Source organism: Chelonoidis abingdonii, chromosome 7, assembly GCF_003597395.2.
Source record: "Chelonoidis abingdonii isolate Lonesome George chromosome 7, CheloAbing_2.0, whole genome shotgun sequence".
In the NCBI taxonomy this organism is placed as follows: Eukaryota; Metazoa; Chordata; order Testudines; family Testudinidae; genus Chelonoidis; species Chelonoidis abingdonii.
This window is the reverse complement of record NC_133775.1, coordinates 28,127,716-28,150,355: the sequence shown is the minus strand read 5'-3', so window position 1 is coordinate 28,150,355 and position 22,640 is coordinate 28,127,716. Positions and strand designations below refer to the sequence as shown.

Sequence of the window (22,640 nt, the reverse complement as noted above, 5' to 3'; positions counted from 1 at the left end):
TATCCTTAATCTCTACACCCTTCTGTAGTTCCACCAGCTGACTAACTTCTCTCCGAGTCGCCTTGATCTTATCCTCCAACCTCATTTTCCAGGGTGGGTACATACTGTTGTTCTTCTTGATCGTGTAGCCAAGCATCTCCAGGATTACAGAGGCTGTAGCGTATACGAGTTCATTGGTTTGAGTTATGGTGGTAGTAGGGATTGTCATGAGGGCTCTATTAACATCTATTAACATATATATATATATATATATATTTAGCACTAATTTAAGGTAACAAATAATTTATTAACAGGAAAAAACGACTGGTAATCCATACTAGTATGATAATCTATACTATCATTCTGGTAATCCATAACTAGCATAATAATTCTGTACCTGGGAGCCAAAGGCAAAATGTCATATTTGGGGATGGGTATATGGTTATAACTACAAAACCTATTCCTCCCAAAAGTGTTATCTTGGTATTCTGCACCAGTGTCTGATCACCCAGCGCACTGCATGTTTCATTTTGTTTGTTTGTATAAGACATATGACCCTTGAGGGCAGAACTCTTGTCCCTTCTTTGTTCTATATAGTGCAAAGCGCACTGCTGGCACACAACCAATAATAATAATTTTACTTAACCTGCAAACTTATAGTTATATTGACCCCAATCACAATGCCAACTGAATAGATTTGTTTTCAGCCTAAATTAAATGCTGTTTCTTTTCCACCACTTTCCTAGCAGTCTCCTTCATTTATTCAGCCTCAAGCTAAAACTGTTTTAAGTGGACAAAATCTGTTGGTAAACACATGGACAAAATCTGTTGGTAAACACTTACCTTTAACAATATTATTGCTTAACACTGTAGAAAAGCGTATATGTAGTGCAAGGATCTATGGCTGCAGCCTACATATGATCCTTGTGCCAAGTACCTACTGCTAAGAGGCAAATATACACAAAAGAGACAGGTTCTTTGATGGTTTAATCCCAAACATACTTAACTGTCACATAGTTAATCTTTTTGATTAAATATGACTCTTCAGTTCTTTTGAGCATTTTTTGTTTGTTTGTGGATTTGGGAGGTTAAATGTGGTTCTCATGTCTGCTTGCAGCTGCTCTTTTTTATTTGTTAGTTGTACATGATTATTTTCCCCCTTTAATCACAGTCTCCCAAATACATCCTTGACACTGATACTGCTGAGACACCCACTATTGTATGCAGGTAAAAATATCAACAAAGCAGAGAACCTCATCGTTATTTTCAAGTGGTTTGATATACTGGTTAAAAACAAGTTTGTTCAAAACAGCTTCACCTGCAGGCATTACTTTCCTATAAGAGAAAAAAGTTCCAAAGAACAAGTCCTCTATCATCATTTTTTAAAAGTTCATTTTAAACTTGTGTGTTGCTGTGGGTTTTCTTGAATTCTGGAACCCTTCTGCCTTGTTTTAAAGACAACAGAAAACCAGGCTGGCACTCATTTTAATCCTTCATTGTTTCATGCTCTTATGTATTAATTTTTTTGAATAATCTCCTCTTAAAAGTAGATTTTGAGTTCCTTCTGGGATTAGATCGGATGTCTTTCAGCTATAACACTAAGAAGCAGTCACATTTGAAGTTTGAATTTGTGCTTGGAGGGGATATTTTTTCCAGTAAAATTTCTTTCCATTTTAACAGTAGTTGCATTTCTTGATGGTTTTATGTTGATTTCAAACTATATTTTTATGGAGTGGAAAGAAATTCCTTTATAAAGGAAGTGCGCAAGAACTGTTGGAAATGCCTCTCCTCGCAGCATACTCATAGGATTCAGTATAGTTTGCTCAGAAGTGTTATTTTAGGATGACCTTTACATGTACAATATGATGAATTTTTCTTTTTATTTGATTGTAAAGACATTATGATCAAGGGGTAAAATAAATATTGCCTTTTTCAGTCATAAAAAATGGAGAATGACAACTGAAACCATCTTTTTTTGAACAACATGATAGCAGGCAGCTCTCTCAGAAGAAGTGATGTCTGCTTTTGGAAAACATACAATTTTAAATTCACAGATACAGCAAAGCCCTAGTGAAACATAAATAAGGATCAATTTTTATACAATTCAGGACAGTGAAATATTGTATAGGACTCACTCTTTCTCAGTGTAAAGGAGAGATACACTTGCTTTCGCTCCTGATAGGATGTAAACTATATTTATGTGTGTGGCTATGTATATATTACAATAAGTTATGCAGAAAACCTCAATGGTGAACACTCCAGGTTCAGAAGCATTTCCAAAAGATTTGGGGTACATCTACACTACCTGATAGATTGGTGAGTAGTGATCGATCTATCAGGGATCAATTTATTGCATGTAGTGTAGACATGATAAATTGGTCCCCAATCACTCTCTTGTCGACTGCTGAACTCTAGCTCGGCGAGAGGAGGAAGCAAAGTCGACGGGAGAGTGGCAGCCATTGATCCTGTGCCGCAAGGATGCAAAGTAAGTGATTCTAAGTCGATCTAAGATACGTTGACTTCAGCTACACTATTCTCGTAGCTGAAGTTGCGTATCATAGATCGATTCCCCCCCGCCCCCCAGTGTAGACAGGCCATGGTAAATTCTTATGTCTCTTTAGAAATAAATGTAATACTCTGTGGGACTTTTCTAGCTAGGGAACAGGATTTGAATATTCAAAGATTTACATTTCAATATACCATATAATTATCCTATTGTCAGTTTGCTTAAAAATAAATGTACAATCTTTTATTATAACAATTTACTCTCTCTTCTTTGTAGTCAGTATTATCAGAAGTAGAAATAGTTTTCTGCTTACCATTCTGGGAAAGAAGAAATTCATCATTGTAACATAAATACTCTGGAAAGCAAAAAAAAAATGTTATTAGTTATTATGCCTTCATCCATAGGGATTCTAACTGCCAAACACAATACATCAGCAACAAAACAAAAATGAAACAAATCTATCGTAGAAAGCACAGATCAATATTTTAATGCAGATCTGAACATATATTACATGTACTTAGGCAGTAAGGGCCAGTTTTGAAAAAGGAACGGAAAACCTAACCTATGAGAGAAGACTCAAAGAGCTTGGCTTGTTTAGACTTACCGAAAGAAGGGTGAGGGAGTCATGACTGCGTTCTATAAATACATCAGAGGGATAAATACCAGGGATGAAGAGGAGTTATTTAAGTTAAGTACTAATATGGACCCAAGAACAAATCAATATAAACTGGCGATTAAGTTTAGGCTCAAAATCAGGCAAAGGTTACTAACCATCAGAGGTGTGAAGTTCTGGAACAGCCTTCCCAGGGGAGCAGTGGAGGCATGGGGGGCCCTAACCCAGGCTGTGGCCCTGCCCACGCTCTGCTGGGATGCCCCACTCTCACTTCCCCTCTTCCCTGAAGACAGCAGGGGCTCAGCTCCTGCTGGTGGCCAAGGGCTGGAGCGGCTCAGGTTGGCCCAGGGGACAGGCCAGAGGCCTGGAGCGGCATTGGAGATGGCAGTCTGGGGTATGGGCCAGTGCTGGGGCTGGCCAACAGCTCCTCTGGCTGCAAGGAGGGGTGGGGCAGGGGGACTCGGGCAGAAGGGGCGGGGCCAGCAGGCTAGCCTCTCCAAAGGCGGGGTTCGGCCACTGCCCATGAGTGGAGGCAAAAATCCTAACTGGCTTTAAGACTGAGCTTGATAAGTTTATGGAGGGGATGGTATGATAGGACTGCTTATGATGGCATGTAGCCCATTGGCAACAGCTAAATTCCCCAATGCTGACAGGACACTAGATGGGGAGGGCTCTGAGTAACTATACAGAATTCTTTCACATCTGGCTGGTGAGTATTGCCCAGATGCCAGGGTCTAACTGATCACCATATTTGGGGTCGGGAAGGAGTTTTCCCCTGGGTCAGATTGGCAGAGACACTGGGGACGGAGGGGGTTGCCTTCCTCAGCAGCACGGCACACAAGTCACTGGCAGGTTTAAACTAGTGTAAATGGTGAATTCTCTGTAACTTGAAGTCTTTAAATCATGACGTCAGGAATTCAGTAACTTAGTCAGAGATTCTGGGTCTATTACAGGAGTGGATGGGTGGGTGAGGTTCTGTGCAGGAGATGAGACTATTTCACAATCTCTTCGGGATTTGGGATTGCACTTCCATTAGAATTTGTCTGTGCACTGTTTGGAAAATTTGATTCTAGTGTTACATTTTCAATGCAAAGATGGTCATCTAATTTCCCTTTGTGCCTTTGAAAAATCAACCTCTATTTTCAGTGGTGCATTAATGTTGTTTTGCAATGGTGTAAAAGTGAGATCAATGGAATTATATTGTGATAAAACTAGAGTGACACAAATGGCATATGAGACCAAATATTTCCCTTTTCAAAGGACTGAAACATGTTGCACTGGACTGAAAACATTATGTAAAGATTAAAATAAGACTATTCCTTAGATGGCTATTAAAAGATATTAAACATCCTTTATAATCTGCTGAAATAAAAAAAGTGTTGCTTATGAATGATACTCTGTGACAATCCTGAAAACGGAAGAAATTCAGTACAGACACCACCCCACACACTCTCACCAACATTCAATCCTGTGAGATGTAGCACAGAATCTCTCCCTCTGTTTAGCCACTGAAAGAAAGGACGACAGGATAGCCCTCAGCAAAAGGAAAGGAAAGCAAAAGATACTTCAGCATGTCTCAATGCAGCCAAGTTTCAAAGAGGAAAAGGAAACCACTCTCCACAACAGTTCTCTTCACAGCCCCAGTGCTCTTCTTAGAGATCTTTGCTCCTTGAATCTGACTGCTGGACTTTGGCCTTGTTTTCCCTCAGTTTATCCCTCTGGTGTGTTGGGGTGAATTCATTGATTCCCCACAGCTGGTCCAGCACTATTACTTTGAAAATCCCTGCACCTAGACCAGGCAATGGTTGCCCTTCCTGTGGCAGAATCCACAGGACTATAGTCATTTTTAGAAACCATTCCCTCCACCCCCAAACACACACACACACACTTCATTTGATTTCAAAGGGAATTACATACACATATGAGTAGTTTAGCTTGACAACTAATGTGAGAATCCCTTTTAAGCCATGCAATATCTTTAATTTCTAGTCAGTTGGTATTATACAGAATAATTTATTTAAAAAAAATCTCAACTCCGGGATGTCCTTAGTTTTTTGTTTCCACTGACCAAATACATTCTTTAAGTGGATATGAATGTGACAGTCCCAGGCTTTAATTTTGTTCTTCCAGCACCAGTAAGATAAGACTTTTTTTTTTTACATCAGTTTTCCATGCATTCTGCAACTAGTCTCTGTCTTTGGATTGTGTATTACAAAGTTCAAGAAACTCACCAGATGCTCTAGTTCATGTTTGCTCATTACATTTTCTGAATCAATAAACAAAACCAAGTATTTTTAATCGCCAGTTCCTGAAGAGGGCAGCACGTTCTAGATATTATTGAATTGTAAGCTAAAACATGACAGTCCTGGCTTTACCATACTGTAAGTGGGGCTGTGGAGGAGGGGAGGGACATTTGGATATTTTTTGTAGCCAGTTCCCATGATACAATAAGCCAGGAAAGTTCTAAGCAGTTACAGACCAAGGTCAAAACTGTATTTGATTATTAAAAAGAACATTCAGATTAGGTTACCTGAAGCAATTTGTTTAGAAAGGGAACAACAAAATATCAGCAAGGACTACTTCCATGAGGAATGTATTTTATCTTTAACACTGTAGATAACTTTTCCTATTGGCAATGCATTGACTGTCAAAACTACTAAAGGGGTTAGATTTAATTATCTCACTTCTTGCACATTTCATCTCAATTGCTATGGCAACATTCAGTTGCCTCAGTAGCAATGCACACTTTAATCAGATATTTCCTCACTCATTTCTCTGTGCACCACAGCAATGTAGTCAAATTTACAGCCAAACCCTGATGCCTCTGATAACACCTCTTTGGAATTAATGGTTAGGTTTCCCGCACATACCCACCCACCCACCCAAATACTTGCAGAGAGTTTAGCACCCTGACAACCAAGGCTGTAAGAGATGAATAGTGTGTATACTTTAACTCCTTTCTACATCATCGATTTTATGCTGTTTCTCCCGCCACTCCCTCTTTGCAAAGCTTCCACTTATTTAATAACCCAACCCAGCAAGCCATGGGCATGTATTCTGGTTTCTGCAAGAACTCTATTTAAGGGTTGAGAACAGGAAACACAATAATTAGCCAGACAGTATGGTTCATTCCATTTCCACCCCTCCCCAAAAAGCTTTTTGTTTGATTACTCATCTCTTGATTAGATACTTCTTGCTGTATGCCATAGCTCTTTAAACTCTCAGACTGAGAAGTCAGGAACAAAGGCTAAAATAAAAATAATTAGCGGCAATGAACCAATACCAGGAACTACATCTTGGAATACTGACAGTATCAAGAGACAGGAAAAGAAAAATGCGCATAGGGCTTAGTAAATTTTGATTATAGAAATGTTTAGCATTTTATAAGTAGAAAAAACATCTAGGTTGAAAATATGCAAACATCCAGGTAAACTGGGAATAGCACCTAATAATGCCTAGTTTCTATGGTGAAGGGCTAATTAGAAATATATTACATGGATTCAATTAGATTATAGTAGAGAACGACAGATATGAGAGGTATGGTGGGATCAGGGCATTGAAACATGACATATTTCCACATATTATGCATTAAAATATCTATTTGTTGTTTTGCTCTTCTAAATAAAAGCCAGTGGGGTAAGTACTATAATCTCCACATTGTCCTTGAGCTGTAGTTTTCCTCATAGTTGTAAACCTGCTAAAAGGACAGTAGTGTCACAGCATATTTTCAGTGTCTACCAGACATTGTCTAGTACTCCATTAATGAAAGCAATTTAGGTTGCTATGTCGCCAGTGTGGTTTTCCGAAACAGAACCCACAAACTAAAGTCCCAGTCCTACAAACCCTTACTTACAGGAATAGTCAATGGGATTTCTCATACAAATAAGGACACTATTCATGTTCAAAAGGGCTTGCAGGAATGGGCCCCAAGAGTCTATTTCCCTGTCACATTTATTACAGTATATACACATGAGTTTTCAGTGAGTATCCAAACAGCATTTAAGCTTTAGGGAAAGGAAAGATCATTTAAAGTTCAGGTTTTGCAATCTTGTACTAAAATTGAAGTGCAAAAGTACTTATGCCTAAAAAAATCTAATACCCACATACTCATTGACGATAATTACAATGTTTGCAATATAACTTGCTTCACTTATAGAATTCATATGAAAAGTGATTCCTGTGACTTCTGTGGAGTATGCTGATTTCCAGCTGGTGAGGATCTACCCTATAATCTTTATATTATTAATTATTATTATTATTATTTTATAGTACTATAAGTATCCATGGCCCTGTATGCCAAAAAAATAACTATTCCCTGCTTTCCTTAGTTTATAAACTATAGCAGCAGTTTCCAAACTTCATTGCACAGTGACTGCCTGCTGACAACAAAAATTACTACCTGACCCCAGGAGGGGAGATCAAAGCCTGAACCCACCTGAGCCCCACTGCCCCAGGCAGCAGGGCCAAAGCTGAAGCCCAAGGGCTTCAGCCCTGGAGGGCTGTAACCTGAGCTAAACCCAGCGTTGTGAGTTCAATCCTTGAGGGGGCCATTTAGGCAAAATCTTGGGCAAAAATCTGTCTGGGGATTGGTCCTGCTTTGAGCAGGGGTTTGGACTAGATGACCTCCTAAGGTCCCTTCCAACCCTGATATTCTATGATTCTATGAAGCCCTCGGGTTTGGACTTCAGTTCTGTGCCTCAGCAAGTCTAACGTCAACCCTGGCAACCCATTAAAATGGGATTGTGACCCACTTTGGGGTCCCAACCCACAGTTTGAGAACTGCTGAACTAGAGGCACAAGTAGGAAAAACACATTACAGAGCATGAGGGAGTGCTTCATAGAACAGGTGGGAGTTTAGAAGTTGGTTGCAGAAGGAAGGCAGGAACTTGGTTTTCATTCATAGCGGACTCAAAAAAGGCATTAAATGCAAATGGTGAAGGAAACAAAGGAATGATCGGGAACAATAGTTGGACAGAATGAATGCAGGGAAATCAGAAAGGAGATGTGGAAAGGGACAGAGTTAAGATCTGTTTATCTCAACATGTAATTGGCAACGTTCCTATAGTCTCACTTCATTACTATAATCAGTATTGTTCTCTTTTGGATTATTGAATACTTCTGAAAATGTTTCTCTGAACATCACTGTAAAAAACAACAAAAATTAATATGAAAAAAGTGACTGGGAAATGTCTGACTATAATATGGAAAAAGAGAGTGATTAATGTTATCATTTGTCTTCTATTGTTTTCATCTTCAAGCGCCTGGTATCTGTTTGCTAGCACAATTCCTGAACTCCTGTGTCGTCATCTGTTCTAGATTAGTGATGTTATAGTATGGGCAGCTCTGTTGTTTGGGTCTCTTTTTTATTCTTATTTTTATTCTCAATTTCGTTCCCATTATTCTATTCCCGCCTCTGCCTTGTTCCTGCTATGTATATCCGCTAAAGTTGTCCATTTGTGCCAAATTGTAACCTGATCAGTTTGGTTCTCTGTTCTGTGATCTGACAACCTCCAAGTTATTTTGTGAATTGAACAGTGCAGGAAAATAGTTCCTCAAATGACCAGGTCATTCCTTCCACAAAAGTCAACAAACATGTCACCATTTTTGTTCATTTCACTGTGGCCTTGTTTCCATATACTTATTTCCCTGCCAGTGTTATTGCTCCCCATTTTAGCATGCATGTCTCCAATTACTAGGAGTATGTCTCTTTCTGGGACCTTTTCTACTATGCTTTGTAGCTGTTTATAGAAGTTTTCTTTTTCCTCTTGGCTAGCTTGATTTGTTAGACCATAACATTGCATAAAGAACATGGCAAACTCTGACATGTTTAATTCTACTGATGTGAGTAATCTCGTTGAACTCAATGCTGAACTAACTGGGACTACTCATGTGAGTAAAGTTAAACACATACATAAGTGTTTCCTTTTTTATTATTGTTAGCATTTTCTCTGTGTGACCATGTGAAAGACCTACACAAACGTTAGGAGAAATTTGCTAACTATACAGGGGAGTCACAGAAATTGATACACACAGGGTGTTGTCAACTGCACAAAATTATTTTCTCTGCACAATCATTTATAATAATCCTAAATTGTACTTGTAATAATAGTAAGTAATTAATAGTTAGTAAGTAATAGAAGTGTAATTTTAAAGTTCAGAGTGTCCTTTTAATAGAGAATGATAGCCTTTTAATAGAATTTTTAAACCAAAGCATGGAATTCAATAGCAGCATATAATTCTCCATTAAATTCTATATGTTGGTTGGAGTGATTTCTGTAGGCTTCTACAGAATCCCATTAGTTTTACTCAAATTCATTTTTACAGGTTAGCCTTTATGGAAAGAGCCAACAGATTTTCTGTTTTCACTGTTTTACACATATGGTGACCACAAACTATTTCTCCCCCAAACCTTAAGAGAGTCAAAGGATAAAGCCTAACCATTTAATGGCGAGGAGGCAGTTGTAAGGAGCTCCTACTTGGTTTTATATTTATAAAATTTATACATGCTTTTATTATAGCACTACCACTCCCTAAAGGGATTATTAAATTGTTAGACAAATTAAAATTAAACAAGAGGTAAAGGTGCACTTGAACTAAAAACTGTTGAAAAATGCCTACAGGCAAGAACAAAAGCAGCAGGAATTTTTCGAACTGCATGTCTCCATGAACTTCTTGGAGTCTACTGCCTCTGCTCCCACTATGCAGCAGATGTGATCTGAGAAATGTTCACACAGGTGTTGTGAACGCCAAGCAAAATGACATGTGCAACTCTGTCTCCCTTCAAGACAAAAGCTGAAGGGAATCCCTGTTAAACAAGCTAAGGTGGAGATTGAATGAGAGAAAAGAAAAAAAAAAAGAGCACAGAAAATGTATGAACAGTGGAGAACTTTCCCATGATCAGAAACCTAGCAAAAGGCAGACTAATCACATAGCAACATCCAGAATATCTGAGAATCAGATGTGAGTCCAAATAGGATATTACTGATCTCAGGTGATAAAGAAAAATCAAATAAGTCTAATACTGATAGAACTGTCCTAAAACTAACTGTAAAAGATCCCTTCACATTGAAAGACTTTGGCCTGGGCTACACTAGTGGGGGATTGGGGTGGGGGTGGGGGTTTCGAACTAAGATACGCAATTTCAGCTACGCTATTCGCGTTCGACTTACCTGGCTATCCTCACGGTGGTGAGTTGACTGCCGTAGCACCCCCATCGACTGCGCTTACTCCTCCTGCCAAGGTGGAGTACGGGCTTCAATTAGTGGATCGATTTATCGCGTCTAGATGAGACACAATAAATCAATCCCTGATACATCGAACACTACTCCCAATCAGGCGGGTAGTATAGACGTAACCTTTGACAGATTCCAGTAAAGCAGTGGTCCCCAAACTTTTCATGTCACATCACCCTGACCCCTGTCTGTGCCCGGCCTGGGAACTGGGGCTGGGAGTCGGTCCGTGGTGGCAGACAAGTTGAGGCTGGGGCTGCAGCTGGAGGCGGGACTGGAGCCAGGAGTGGAGCTGCAGCTGGGGGCTGAGGCTAGGCCTGGAGTGGAGCTATGGCCCAAGACTGGGGGCAGGGCTGGGGTTGCAGCTGGAGGCCGAAGCTGGAGGCAGATTGGGACTGGGTGGAGATCCCTCCCCACCCCACTGGGAGGCTGGCCTGGGCCCTACTGCACTCCCCACCCCCGCATGTTTCTCCACACCCCACAGTTTGAGGATGACTGCAGTAAAAGGACCTAACAGGAGTATGCAGTTGCTGATCAAAGGAAATTCAAGAGAATATTACATGTATTGTGCAAAATCAGGGATACTGAGATGAAATATTCAACCAGCAATTCATCCAGTAAAATGGGTGTTCACTAATATGCATTTACATGTGTAAATTTGGGTTTTTGCAAATGAAGTGTTATACTAATGCAAGAGATTGCAGCCACACATTTCGTGGTGAGCTTGCTGATAATAAGATGATAGATAATTTGGCCTTGAATGTAAAAGTTCTAAATTACTACTTCCCCTGATCCAAACCTAGTCACCAGGGCTAGGCTGAAAGATTGCTGTGTAAATAAAAATATTTTGGTTTTTGGTTTTTGGTTTTTTATGAGAGAGAGAGGTACAGAGGATGGGAAAAGAGGAGGCCTGATAGCTCGGGGCATTTTAAATGGAATACAGGGTCTTTCATCTCTTTTATTTTGACCCCTGCAAAAATCATTTCAGCTGAAAAATTTTGCCCATCTCTAGTATTGAGATTTCACTTCAGTGAAAAACATTTGTATTTCCATCAGCCACAGCTCTGATAGAGTAAGTTGCATTCTCTTCCAGTTTGTGCATAATCCACTATAGCAATGAAGCCATTTATACATCCTTGTTGTGTTCAAATTCTGCCCTTGGTTACAACTGTTCAACCCCATTGAAAGCACTAGAGTTGTACATGTGTGACTGAGGACAGCATTTGGCCTGCAGACTCTTTATTAATTAAGGGGATGCATAAGACAGAAAGAGTCCAGCTTGGCCTTTTAGAACCCAGGTTGAGTTTACAGCACTAGCAGTTTGAATCAGTAAACCAGTTTCTTAGTAGTAAACTGAGTAAATTTGATATGGAAATCATTGAGATACAATGCACGTAGAACCCTGCGCCGTCATTCTCACAAAGTCACCTTTTCAGAGCAGACCTGCACTAAAAGGATTCCTTTTTTGAAACAATTCAATTGTTTGATTATTTTTGTCTTATTGCCTATGAGCGGAACATAAGAAAAAGCATCAGAGGGGTAGCCGTGTTAGTCTGTATCCACAAAAACTACGAGGAATCCTGTGGAACCTTAAAGACTAACAGATTTACTTGGGCATAAGCATTTGTGGGTAAAAAAACCACTTCTTCAGCTGCATGGAGTGAAAATTACAGATACACCTGGTGGCTAAGCTTTGTGACTTTGTCCTCACCCACAACCATTTCAGATTTGGGGCAACTTACACCTTCAAGTCAGTGGCACTGTTATGGGTACCCACATGGCCCCACAGTATGCCAACATTTTTATGGCTGACTTAGAACAACAATTCCTCAGCTCTCGTCCCCTAGTGCCCCTCCTCTACTTGTGCTACACTGATGACATCTTCATCATTTGGACCCACGGGAAGGAGGCCCTTGAAGAATTCCACCTCTGTTTCAACAATTTCTACCCTATCATCAAGCTCAGCCTGGACCAGTCCACACAAGAGATCCACTTCCTGGAAAATACAGTGCAAATAAGTGATGGTCACATAAACACCACCCTATACCGGAAATCTACTGACCGCTATACATGCCTCCAGCTTCCATCTAGGACACATCAGATGATCCATTGTCTACAGCCAAGGCCTAACATACAACCGCATTTGCTCCAGTCTCAGACAAAGACAAACACCTATAAGATCTTTATCAAGCATTCTTAAAACTACTATACCCACCTGGGGAAGTAAGGAAACAGATTGACAGAGCGAAATGGGTACTCAGAAGTCACCTACTACAGGACAGGCCCAACAAGGAAAATAAAAGAACACCACTGGCCATTATGTAGAGCCCCCAGCTAAAACCACTCCAGCACACCATCAATGATCTATAACCTATCCTGGAAAATGATCCTTCACTCTCACAGACCTTGGGAGGCAGGCCAGTCCTTGCTTACAGATAGCCCCCTAACCTGAAGCAAATACTCACCAGCAACTATACACCACACCACAGAAACACTAACCCAGGAACCAATCCCCGTAACAAACCCCATTGCCTACTCTGTCCCCACATCTACTCTAGCAACACCATCAGAGGACCCAACCACATCAGCCACACCATCAGTGGCTCATTCACCTGCACATCTACTAATGTGATATATACCATCATGTGCCAGCAATGCCCTCTGCCATGTACACTGGCCAAACTGGACAGTCTCTATGTAAAAGAATAAACAGACACCAATCAGATATCAGGAATGGTAACATACAAAAGCCAGTAGGAGAACACTTCAGTCTCCCTGGACATTCAATAACAGATTTAAAAGTAGCCATCCTTCAACCAAAAATACTTTAAAAACAGACTTCAGAGAGAAATTCAGAGTTACAATTCATTCCAAACTTAACACCATTAATTCAGGCTTGAATAGGGACTGGGAGTGGCTGGCTCACTACAAAAGCAATTTTCTCTCTCAGTATTGACACCTCCTCATCAGTTATTGGGAGTGGACCACATCCACCTTGACTGAATTGGCCTTGTCAACATTGGTTCTCCACTTGTAAGGTAACTCCCTTCTTTTCATGTGCCACTATATCGATGCCTGTATCTGTAATTTTCACTCCACGCATCTGAAGAAGTGGGTTTTTTACCCATAAAAGCTTATGCCCAAATAAATCTGTTAGTCTTCAAGGTGCCACCAGAATCCTCATTGTTTTTATAATAAAATATATATATATATTTTGCACATCCACATAATATACTCTAGTTGTATTCCATTTCTATTGTTTTCTTTTGCTACATTTGATGTGTGCTGGGGGTGATGTCTTGCTTTTATATGCAACTAAAAATACATAAATTAGCTGAAAGGGTGCTGGGATTTTGAAAGGAACCTAACGAAGTTAGGTGACCAGTTCTCATTGAAATTCCATGGGAGACAAGCATCTAATTTCCTTAGGCTCTTTTGGAATCTCAGCCTATGTATAGAACCGAATTTCTCAATATTTATTTATCCATGAATCTTAATGAAAAATCCATTTGATCAAGCACCCCATACAAAGTAATGGGCTTTGTATTTTCCTGCACAGTTTTTAGGTGTAGTATTTGTGACTCTTCTCCTTCCTTTCCTGCGTGTGCCCTGCTCTGTATCACCTATTCCCCCCTTCTTTAAGCTTTCATTACAACCTAATAGACTCAGCAGCAACTGGGGTCATGGTGATCAATGACTTTGGTTGTTGAGCATTCAGTCATTGATCACCATGAACAGATTCATCTTTGGCATACCATTGAGAGCAGCTGCCTCTACTTAGCCTGCCAGCTTTCTGTCACCTCAAGGATTCAGTGAAGTTCAGAGACAGCGTGAGACGGTTATATAATTCTGTCAAGAGATCACTTTGACTTTTTCCAATTTCAAAGTCCCATACCATTCTTTTGCCTACTGGTTGGGTGGAATCCGCACCTGAGAACTTCCAGTATATAACATACCATAACACAGCAGTATAAAGAGTATGTGTATACATATATAACTCCCTTGCCTTGAACAGAGGGTCATTTCTTTTATGAAAAGCAGTACATAGTACAGAGGGGACAGCACCGCTGGGTTTATGTGTGTGTAAATGTCTGGTATTATTACATGTACTGTCTGTCTTCTTGCGCCTTTAAATATTATGTATCCAATTTGTAAGACTAAAAAAGTAACTTTAAAATCTTGGATAAAAATATTCACAATTTACCAGCTTTACTCAGAAACTCGAGTATATTTCACCAACTCAGTAAAAGGACACTGGGATCTTGAAAATGGCTCTCTCCTCCAAACAGTTTTAGATTTCTATAACTGAAAGAGATTAGACAATTTTTCTTTTCTTTTGCTCTATTTTTGCTTCCTTACTTAGTGCATTCCAGGACTTTGTGAGCAGTAAGTCTCATGGGTTTGCATCTCCAACTCATCTCTGCAAGACAGTGTTGACTGGAACCAGTATCAGTAAAGTTGAAATGGAACATAAAGAGGCAGTAGACAGGAGTGTGCACGACAGATGAAAATCACCCCTATTCACAGGGCAAGCACTAAACCAGTGCACTACTTAAGCCCTATTTTGAGTGCTTAAATAGGATTTAAATGGCACACAGATTTTAGGCTGGCCTTTTCAGGAGTGAATTTCATTGAGTGAAAGGGGAAAAGTGTGTCTGTGAACATTGTGTGTGTGTGGTTCTCAGGTCTTCTACTGTTGATATTTAGAAGGTTCTTTTCAGAACAGAAATATCCTAAACCTTCTATATATTTAGAAAATCAATGTAGTATTCAAAGGATTGGGGATGGGCTTGGGGCGTGAATCGGTCGATTTAAAAAAAAAAAATCAGATGGACAGCATCCCTTTTACCAACTTCAAAGATCTATGAAATCTTGTCAAATGACATGAGGCTATTTCTTTAACACCAATCCACTGAGGTGTGTGCAATTCCAAAATGGATTAGAATTGCCAGGAAATGGAGTCATGCATGCCATCTTCCATTTTACAACAAGGAGCTCCAGTGCTTGGAAGCACCTGCAGAATTCAGCAATAATCAAACTGCATAAATGAAGTGGGTCTGCAAGATTGCTCACCATCTGAAAGTACAACAACGAAACAGAAATAAAGGGCCTGATTCTCCATTACACTGCTTCCTGCGTGATCAGTTACACGAATGCAAAGTGAATGTAAAATTCTACCTGATCAGAATGGCAGGTTTTACAGCACCTTTTAACACATTTTGCATGTGAACAAAGACAGTGAAGAACTAGCCATATTTTTGTTAATTCCCTACCTGTGTTACTTATAGCCCTGAAATACTTAAAATTGAAAGAATTTTTAAACTTTAACATATGCTGCTAATATATTTTTTTCTTTGAAGTCAGCTTGGACCAGAGAACAGATGAGTCAATTTTGTTTTCTGGGTACTTAAATTCATTCATGGTAAAATGTGAGTCATATGGTCATATGTATTTGCATTCATAAAATTGCAAAGGAAAGTTTAAATTAAGAAAATCATTTTAACTGAAATTAAAATTCATGAAAACATTTCTGTCTGTGTTAGTTTTGATAAAGCCCTTTTACAACACAATCTGTCATTTGCAGTAAAACTAATTTGACATCGTCACTGTAAATCAGAGCTCTATATTTGACCTCTTATACTGCTTGTTTGATAGTCTATGACATATTAAACAAACTTCCACTAAGGGCATGTCAGCAGAGACTACACCAGCGCATAACTGTGTCACTGTGACTATGGTGGCATAACCCTGGGTGTTAGGTTGGCATAGCTACATCAGTCAGTAGTCTGGATTTTTCACCCACCTGACCTACGTAGCTAGGTCAATCTAACTTTTAAGTGTACACCAGCCATACTCTAAGACTTGTATTCAAATGAGTTTTGCTGAGTCCAAAATGGCCAAGAAACTTTTACAGTATAATTAAAAATAGGAGAATTTGGGTGTACTCAGTATTGTATTAACCCTTTGTGTTATGTCCATATCTGATTGCCACCAGCATCTTTTTGCTTGTCTAAACTTTATTTGGAGGATTCAACAAAGCAAGATAATCCAGAATGTTTGCAGATAAAGCTGAGCTCCAGCAAATCCCAGAAGTTTGCTTGGCTTTTAGAATTAAAAAAGAAGTTTGTTTATATACTTTTCAATAAAATGTTTTGCTCATAGATATGAAACCACTGGCAACACTGGGGGTGCTGTGACATCTGATTAACCAAGACCAATTGATACTTTGGCTTTTTCTGTTTATTTATGCTTCGCACAGCTGTTGCTAACCTTACACTGCTTTTCTAAAGTACCCTGGATTTTTTTAGTGAGCGAATAACACTATGAACATTTGCATTAAGTTTCATTGTATTGCATATTTTCAGCATCATTTCAGTCATCATGAATCCAGAATGTTATTAGGATAGATCCTTTTTTTGTGTGATAAGTGACACAACATATGTTATGTCAACAGGGGAAACCTTTAGTGTAATTTTTTATCCCTATTTTCCCTTTAATAATCATAGCGCATCATTACATATAAATACATCAGCAATTTTTTAGTTCATGAACTTTCAACATCGCATGGTCATCTCTCCCAGGAAGACACCAAACTGGTTATCCATACTTTGCCTACAGAGAACTCACAATGAAGCTCTTTTTTTGAATAGCTTTCTAATAAGTAAACGTACCGACTTCCATTGACTGAAAATGCCTGCACCAGGACACAAAGGCAGACTAAGCCTTTTCATATTTCATCTGTAATCAGGTCACTGCATTGACTCCTTGTCTAACACTGAATAGATTTTAAGATTCTGTTATTAACATATGAGGTACTGCCAGTCCATGATCTTACCACTTCCTATCTTATGGAATTGATTACATATTCTCTTTGCCTTCTATTCTACCAATCTTTGTTTGTTATCTGTTCTGAGGGGTTTACCATAAGCGGAGTGCGAGTGCCTTTAGCCAGCATATAGCACTGTATCTGTGGAATTCTTTTCTTTTGGACAGTAGAAAAGCTGAAATGACTTACTTTTAAAAACCAAACCAAATTGTTGTCTTTTTAAATTGGATTATGATTAGCCCAGCTGTTATTTTAATTTATTGTTTTATTGCTTTTGCAAAGTGCTCTGGGATTTTTAAGAAGTTGCTAGGTTTGCATTGGACTGTATTATTTAATCATTGCAGTTATCATTATCTTGGTCATTAAACTAAAAACCATCTGTAGTCTTTCTCAAATAATGTTCATCAAAATTTAAAGGTAAATATTATTAATAATTATGGTAACTTGGAAAGCGTAATTTAACCACAAATAAAATAAGGAAAACATAATATGAAATCCCATATCGATTCACTCAAATAAAATCTAACAAACTACATTTACAACTAAGATATCTTTGGCCAGATCCTGCATTTTTTCCACACCCCAAACTCCTCAGGAATGCAAGATCCAGACACTAGAGTACCTCTTTAGAGAGTAAAACCAGAAATTTAGGCAATATGTCAGCTACTGCTTTTGATATGGATCTCACATTAAGTTGACCTTTACTGGTGAAAAGAAGCATTACCTGTAACCAGCTGCTAAGCCTGCTTTGACCTGTCGCAAGTCCCAAGGCTATGCAGGTGCAATATACTGTTTTCGTCCTTGTCTGCGGCAATTCTCACAATCAATGTAATCTACTTGCATATTTCCAGCAGTGAGGGAGGCCATGTTAAAAGAGGTAAGAGTGAAGACCTGAGAGGCAGAAGCATCCTGGTTCTAATCCTGATTGAGCCACTGAAGGAATGTGTGACCTTGGGAAGTTACTTGCCCTCCTTATAACGTCAGTCAGCTCAGCTGAGTGCTGGGTAAAATGCCCCCTTTGAAAACTAGGGATGCACCATCTGAACTGAGGTTTACTGAGTAACTAGATTAAGGGAGACAAAAAAATCTTTTTAAAGGGTATTTGAAAAATGATGTTAATGAGGCAAATCAGGGGTCTGGCTGTTAATGTATAAACTTAACGTGTTTCAGAGGAAGAGTGGTAAAAATATTCTGAAATTGCTAAAAAGGATCATCACAGAGTCAGATACACTTACCTGGTACTTCAGTGGTATCATACCATAATATGGGAAAGTCTTGGAAAATGCTTAAAATGTGGCACAGAAATAGGTGCTTTTGTTTATTTTTGAGGTTTGTAAAGTCAAGCTGTTTTTGGAAACAGCGTTGCAAAAAGTATTAAAATTGTTGGATGCGGTGGCACCGTTAATTAACAAATAATAATTGCCATTGGAGTCTGGATGGTGATTGACTGCCAATATTTTCATATGGGAGTCCCACAAAAATGTGCCCTTTTAGCTGGGCTCAACCCAGAAGTGCAAAGAATATGGGTGAGGGACTGGAGAATCTATTTATGTCTCATTTACAGTGATATCCACCCCAGTGCAAGGAGCCAGGAAAAAAAAATGCCTACCTCTTTGTACTCCCTAAATCCCATGTAAACTCTGAAAATAGGGTTTACAGAGGACTCAAGCAATGCATAGTCGTTGTGCTAGCTCTTTGCACTGTAAATAAAATGGTCTCACTTCAGTACTACAAAAGGGGAAGGCAACATCACTCAAACAAACAAACATATTAAGTGCACTTGCTGAAAATATACTTTTTTCTTGAACAACGTGCTGAGCGTACTGGCAGTACAGCACAGGGCTCACCTCTTATCATTTGAAAGGGGGTTTAAAACTCTTGTAAAGGGTCCCAACATAACTTTCCCAGAAAATAATTTTTGAAAGTATCTGACCCTTGACAAAATTTTGTCCATTTCAAAGGCCAAAAATTTCCCCTTCCTCGTTAGTGTTTTATGAGCCATAGGGGTAAGTTATCACTGACAGAGAAGATATAGCAGTATGCAGGGAAAGTGTGCCTCCATCTGAGGCAGGGAAATCATCCCAAACCACATTTCAGTTTGTCTATAAAATTTTAACCAGGGCTTCCTCTGAGATCCGCAAGCCCCTTCTGAGATATCAGAGTTCTAGCCACGCTGGACCAAGACTAGGCACAAAATCCTACAGTGAAATCAACATAGGTATATCAATTTATACCAGATTAGGATTTGGTCCAAGGAGCCATCCATTTAGGTCGTGACATAAATAATTTGTTACATTCGATTAGTAATAACTAGGGGTGGAGGACCTAAGGGCTGTTTTAATACAGAACAGAAATGAATTTTGAAAGATGTGAAATCACTAGATCTCTTTATCAACATTTGGCGAGGGGCCTTTTCTGACCTATATCCTAGAAAGCAGCTTTAAAACACCTAACACAAAGGTTCTCAAACTTTGTCCCAGTGTGCAGACCACATCTTCTTAAACAAGTGCTTTGTTGATCATCTCCTCCTCCCATCTGTGGCCATGTGACATCCTTGTGGGAACTAAATCAAATGTTCACATGATGTGATATTTGGCAAGTATATAGGAAGTGTAAATGAGTTAGTACAGTAAGTGGACGTGGGTATAGGTGAAGCTGGAACTGAGAACAGCGAGCACAATGTGATGTGTCTTTTCTCCATGGACCAGCAGTGTTCCATGGAACAAAGTTAGGGGTTAGCTGATCTAAAGGTAATAGCAGTTTACTGTGAACAGAGCATCTAACTTCACACAAGTAAGGAAAGAATAAACAGTACTGAAAAATGACCATGTTAAAGAAAATGAGTGCTTAATATCTAAGATGCTAATACTTATCTATTAAACCAGAATAGATGGTACAGTGTGTAATTTTTCAGCTTACAATTTTTGAATTACTGTTATATGAACTGTGTTGCACGAAACAGAAAATAACGCATCTTTTTTTTCCAACTGACCCTCATTCATGAACGAGAAACTGCTCCTCATTCATCAACAGGGTGTCAAGACTTACCAGCTACATTCAGAAGCATATATGTTAAGTTCTGCCATGTATATTCTATAGCACTTAAGTGAGTAATACTAATCGTAAATAGGAGGATCCTACTGTACAGTTATAAATTGTAGGATCCTTCTGCAGTAACTCCTTTGACCCAGCAAAGGACAATTAATGTTTGCTTTCCCTAGAAACGAGTGCTGCAAAAGCAGAGCCAGAGCCTCAGCTGGCACAAATCAGCACAGCTGCATTGACTTCAGTAGAATTGCATCCATTTACACCATATCAAAGGTACCACATCAACTATTTTTCAGTGTCGGGACCAATCCTACACACTTCTATCACCTTTGAAAGCAGCTTTGCCCAAGTGATCATGGCTACAGATTTGGATTTGACTTTTCTGGTAGCACTCTTTTGAATGCTTCAAAATATTTGATTCTTCTCATGATTGTGCTTTTCTACTGTTAGCCATTATGTGACTTTGTAGATTTTCTAGTGCTGCAGCAAAAAATATGGCAGCCCTTTTGGTTCCTTCTCAATTTACTAGCACTGTGTCCTCATCAGCAATATTTGGAGGGACCCAGCCACATGCTAACTGCTCCATTAATTCTTTCTTCCAGAAGTTAACTGCTATTCTAGAGCTCTACGAGACAAAAGCCAAGCATGCATTTTACCTTAGCTAGAGGCTGCACTGCAATTTTTTTTTAAAAAAATCTGAGAGAAGGAGTAATGGACCTTCTCACATCTACTTACAACAATATGAAGGTCAAAATTTGGTCCTATACAGTAAATATATGACAACATTAAAAAACAGCATAAAGAAGATGACATATTTGCCACCCATTACCACACAGTTACCAGAGACACCTCCCCTTCTTAGTACAGAAGGAAGCAGGTGATCTCAGAAAGCCCTGCCTGGTAATTGCTAGCAAATGTTTATTTCTTTAATGGTAAAAGAATGCTAGTAACAGCGTACTGTCCATAGTACTGTGGGGACAATCTGTGCTCTCAGAGACACCACTATAAGTTAATTGAAGCTAACAGTAAAAAAATGACAATTCAGTGAGAATTTGGCATATTTACTTTGGAAGTATTGACTAAAAGGCCTGATTCTGCAGTCAGACGAAAAACTGCCGTTGAAGCTGCTATTGGAAATTCCAAATGAAAAATGTCCAGATGGTTTCTAATAGTACCAGTTGGTGACTAGAATTCTAGAACACAGCAAAGAGTATATTGATCTACTGGTTCTTAAGGTTACTGGTCCTGCAGCAAAAATCAAAAGAGTCTGGCAGCAGACACCAACGGACACCAGACGAAGGGCTCTAATGGTGACTGCATGGCTCGTGAGCTTGCATAGTGTCTAACTGCATGTTAACTCTTGCTTCTCTGTTTTTATTGTTTGAAAAGAATTTGAATATCCCTGTTTGAAGATTGTGACTAAAGGCAGGTTTTGAAGAGGATTCAGTGAAGAATGGTGGTGCTGAATATAGCATCAGAGAGAAAGGAACAAAGAGCCTGAACATGAAAATGATGAGAGACCAGTGATAAGATGTAGACAATGAGGGACTGGAGCCTTGAAAACAAAGAATGAAGAGTCCCACAATTATGTTTTCAGAAGAGGAAAGTAGCATAGGCCATCATCCCCTACAGTTAATTTTCAAGGAGTACTTTCCCTAAGGCAGAGTAGCTAGTTGTTTTGTTGATAAAATTGCAGCCAATCTAAGCAAATCTTCCTAAATCAGTATGTGCATGTCTGCCTTCTGCACCAACCAGAGAAATTCACTAGTAAATAAAAAGGTTCAGTGACCAACTATGTGAGCCTAAACTGTGAACTGCCTTCAATCTCTCATATATAGGTGAGGATTGTTCTCCAGATTTTATCTAGAGGAGAGGAGAAATAACAAACAGGATGGACTACTCCAGCCCTAAGACTTTTTTTAGAAGCTGATATTTAACCTGATTCTAAGGGAACATCTGTGTTCTGTCTGCCACCAATTTAAGTAAATGGGATTTTTGCTTAAGTAAAGAGTGAAGGAGCAGACTGAAATTCTCATGTAGTTACCAACCTGCATGACAAATCTAACACAAGATTAAAACTATTTTGAGATAACTATTACTATGAGTCCAGTGAAATGACACAGAAGGAAATAAAGGAACCTTGTTTTATTGTCTACTTGTAGTATCCTCAAAGTGCAATGCAAAACTGATTAAAATTATTAAATCTTTTTATTGACTAGGGTTAATAATAAAACTCAAATGGTGGTGTAGTGTTTCACAGATACTCAGTAATGAAAATTCAAGCGCTCATTTCTCTAAGCCTTTTGTGCTGTGCCCCTTTCCCTGGCTAAACCCAGATAATTGGTTTTTTGGCTAATTTCTGAGGCTGTTTAATAATACCTCCTGCTAGACATCTCATGTAAACTCAGCAAGAGGAAGCATCCTGAGTAAAAGAAAAGA

At 39.2% G+C, this 22,640-nt stretch overlaps 1 protein-coding gene across 18 annotated transcripts in view; it reads right to left on the bottom strand.

Annotated features, from left to right (window-relative positions):
- Window positions 1-22,640, bottom strand: part of ADGRL2 (adhesion G protein-coupled receptor L2) — a 501,988-nt gene that overhangs the window by 214,731 nt on the left and 264,617 nt on the right. For all 18 annotated transcript variants that reach the window (XM_075067759.1, XM_075067760.1, XM_075067761.1 and 15 more), the window contains exon 3: window positions 2,799-2,840. The gene's annotated coding sequence lies outside the window, so the exon portion shown is untranslated. The remainder of the gene's footprint in view (window positions 1-2,798; window positions 2,841-22,640) is intronic.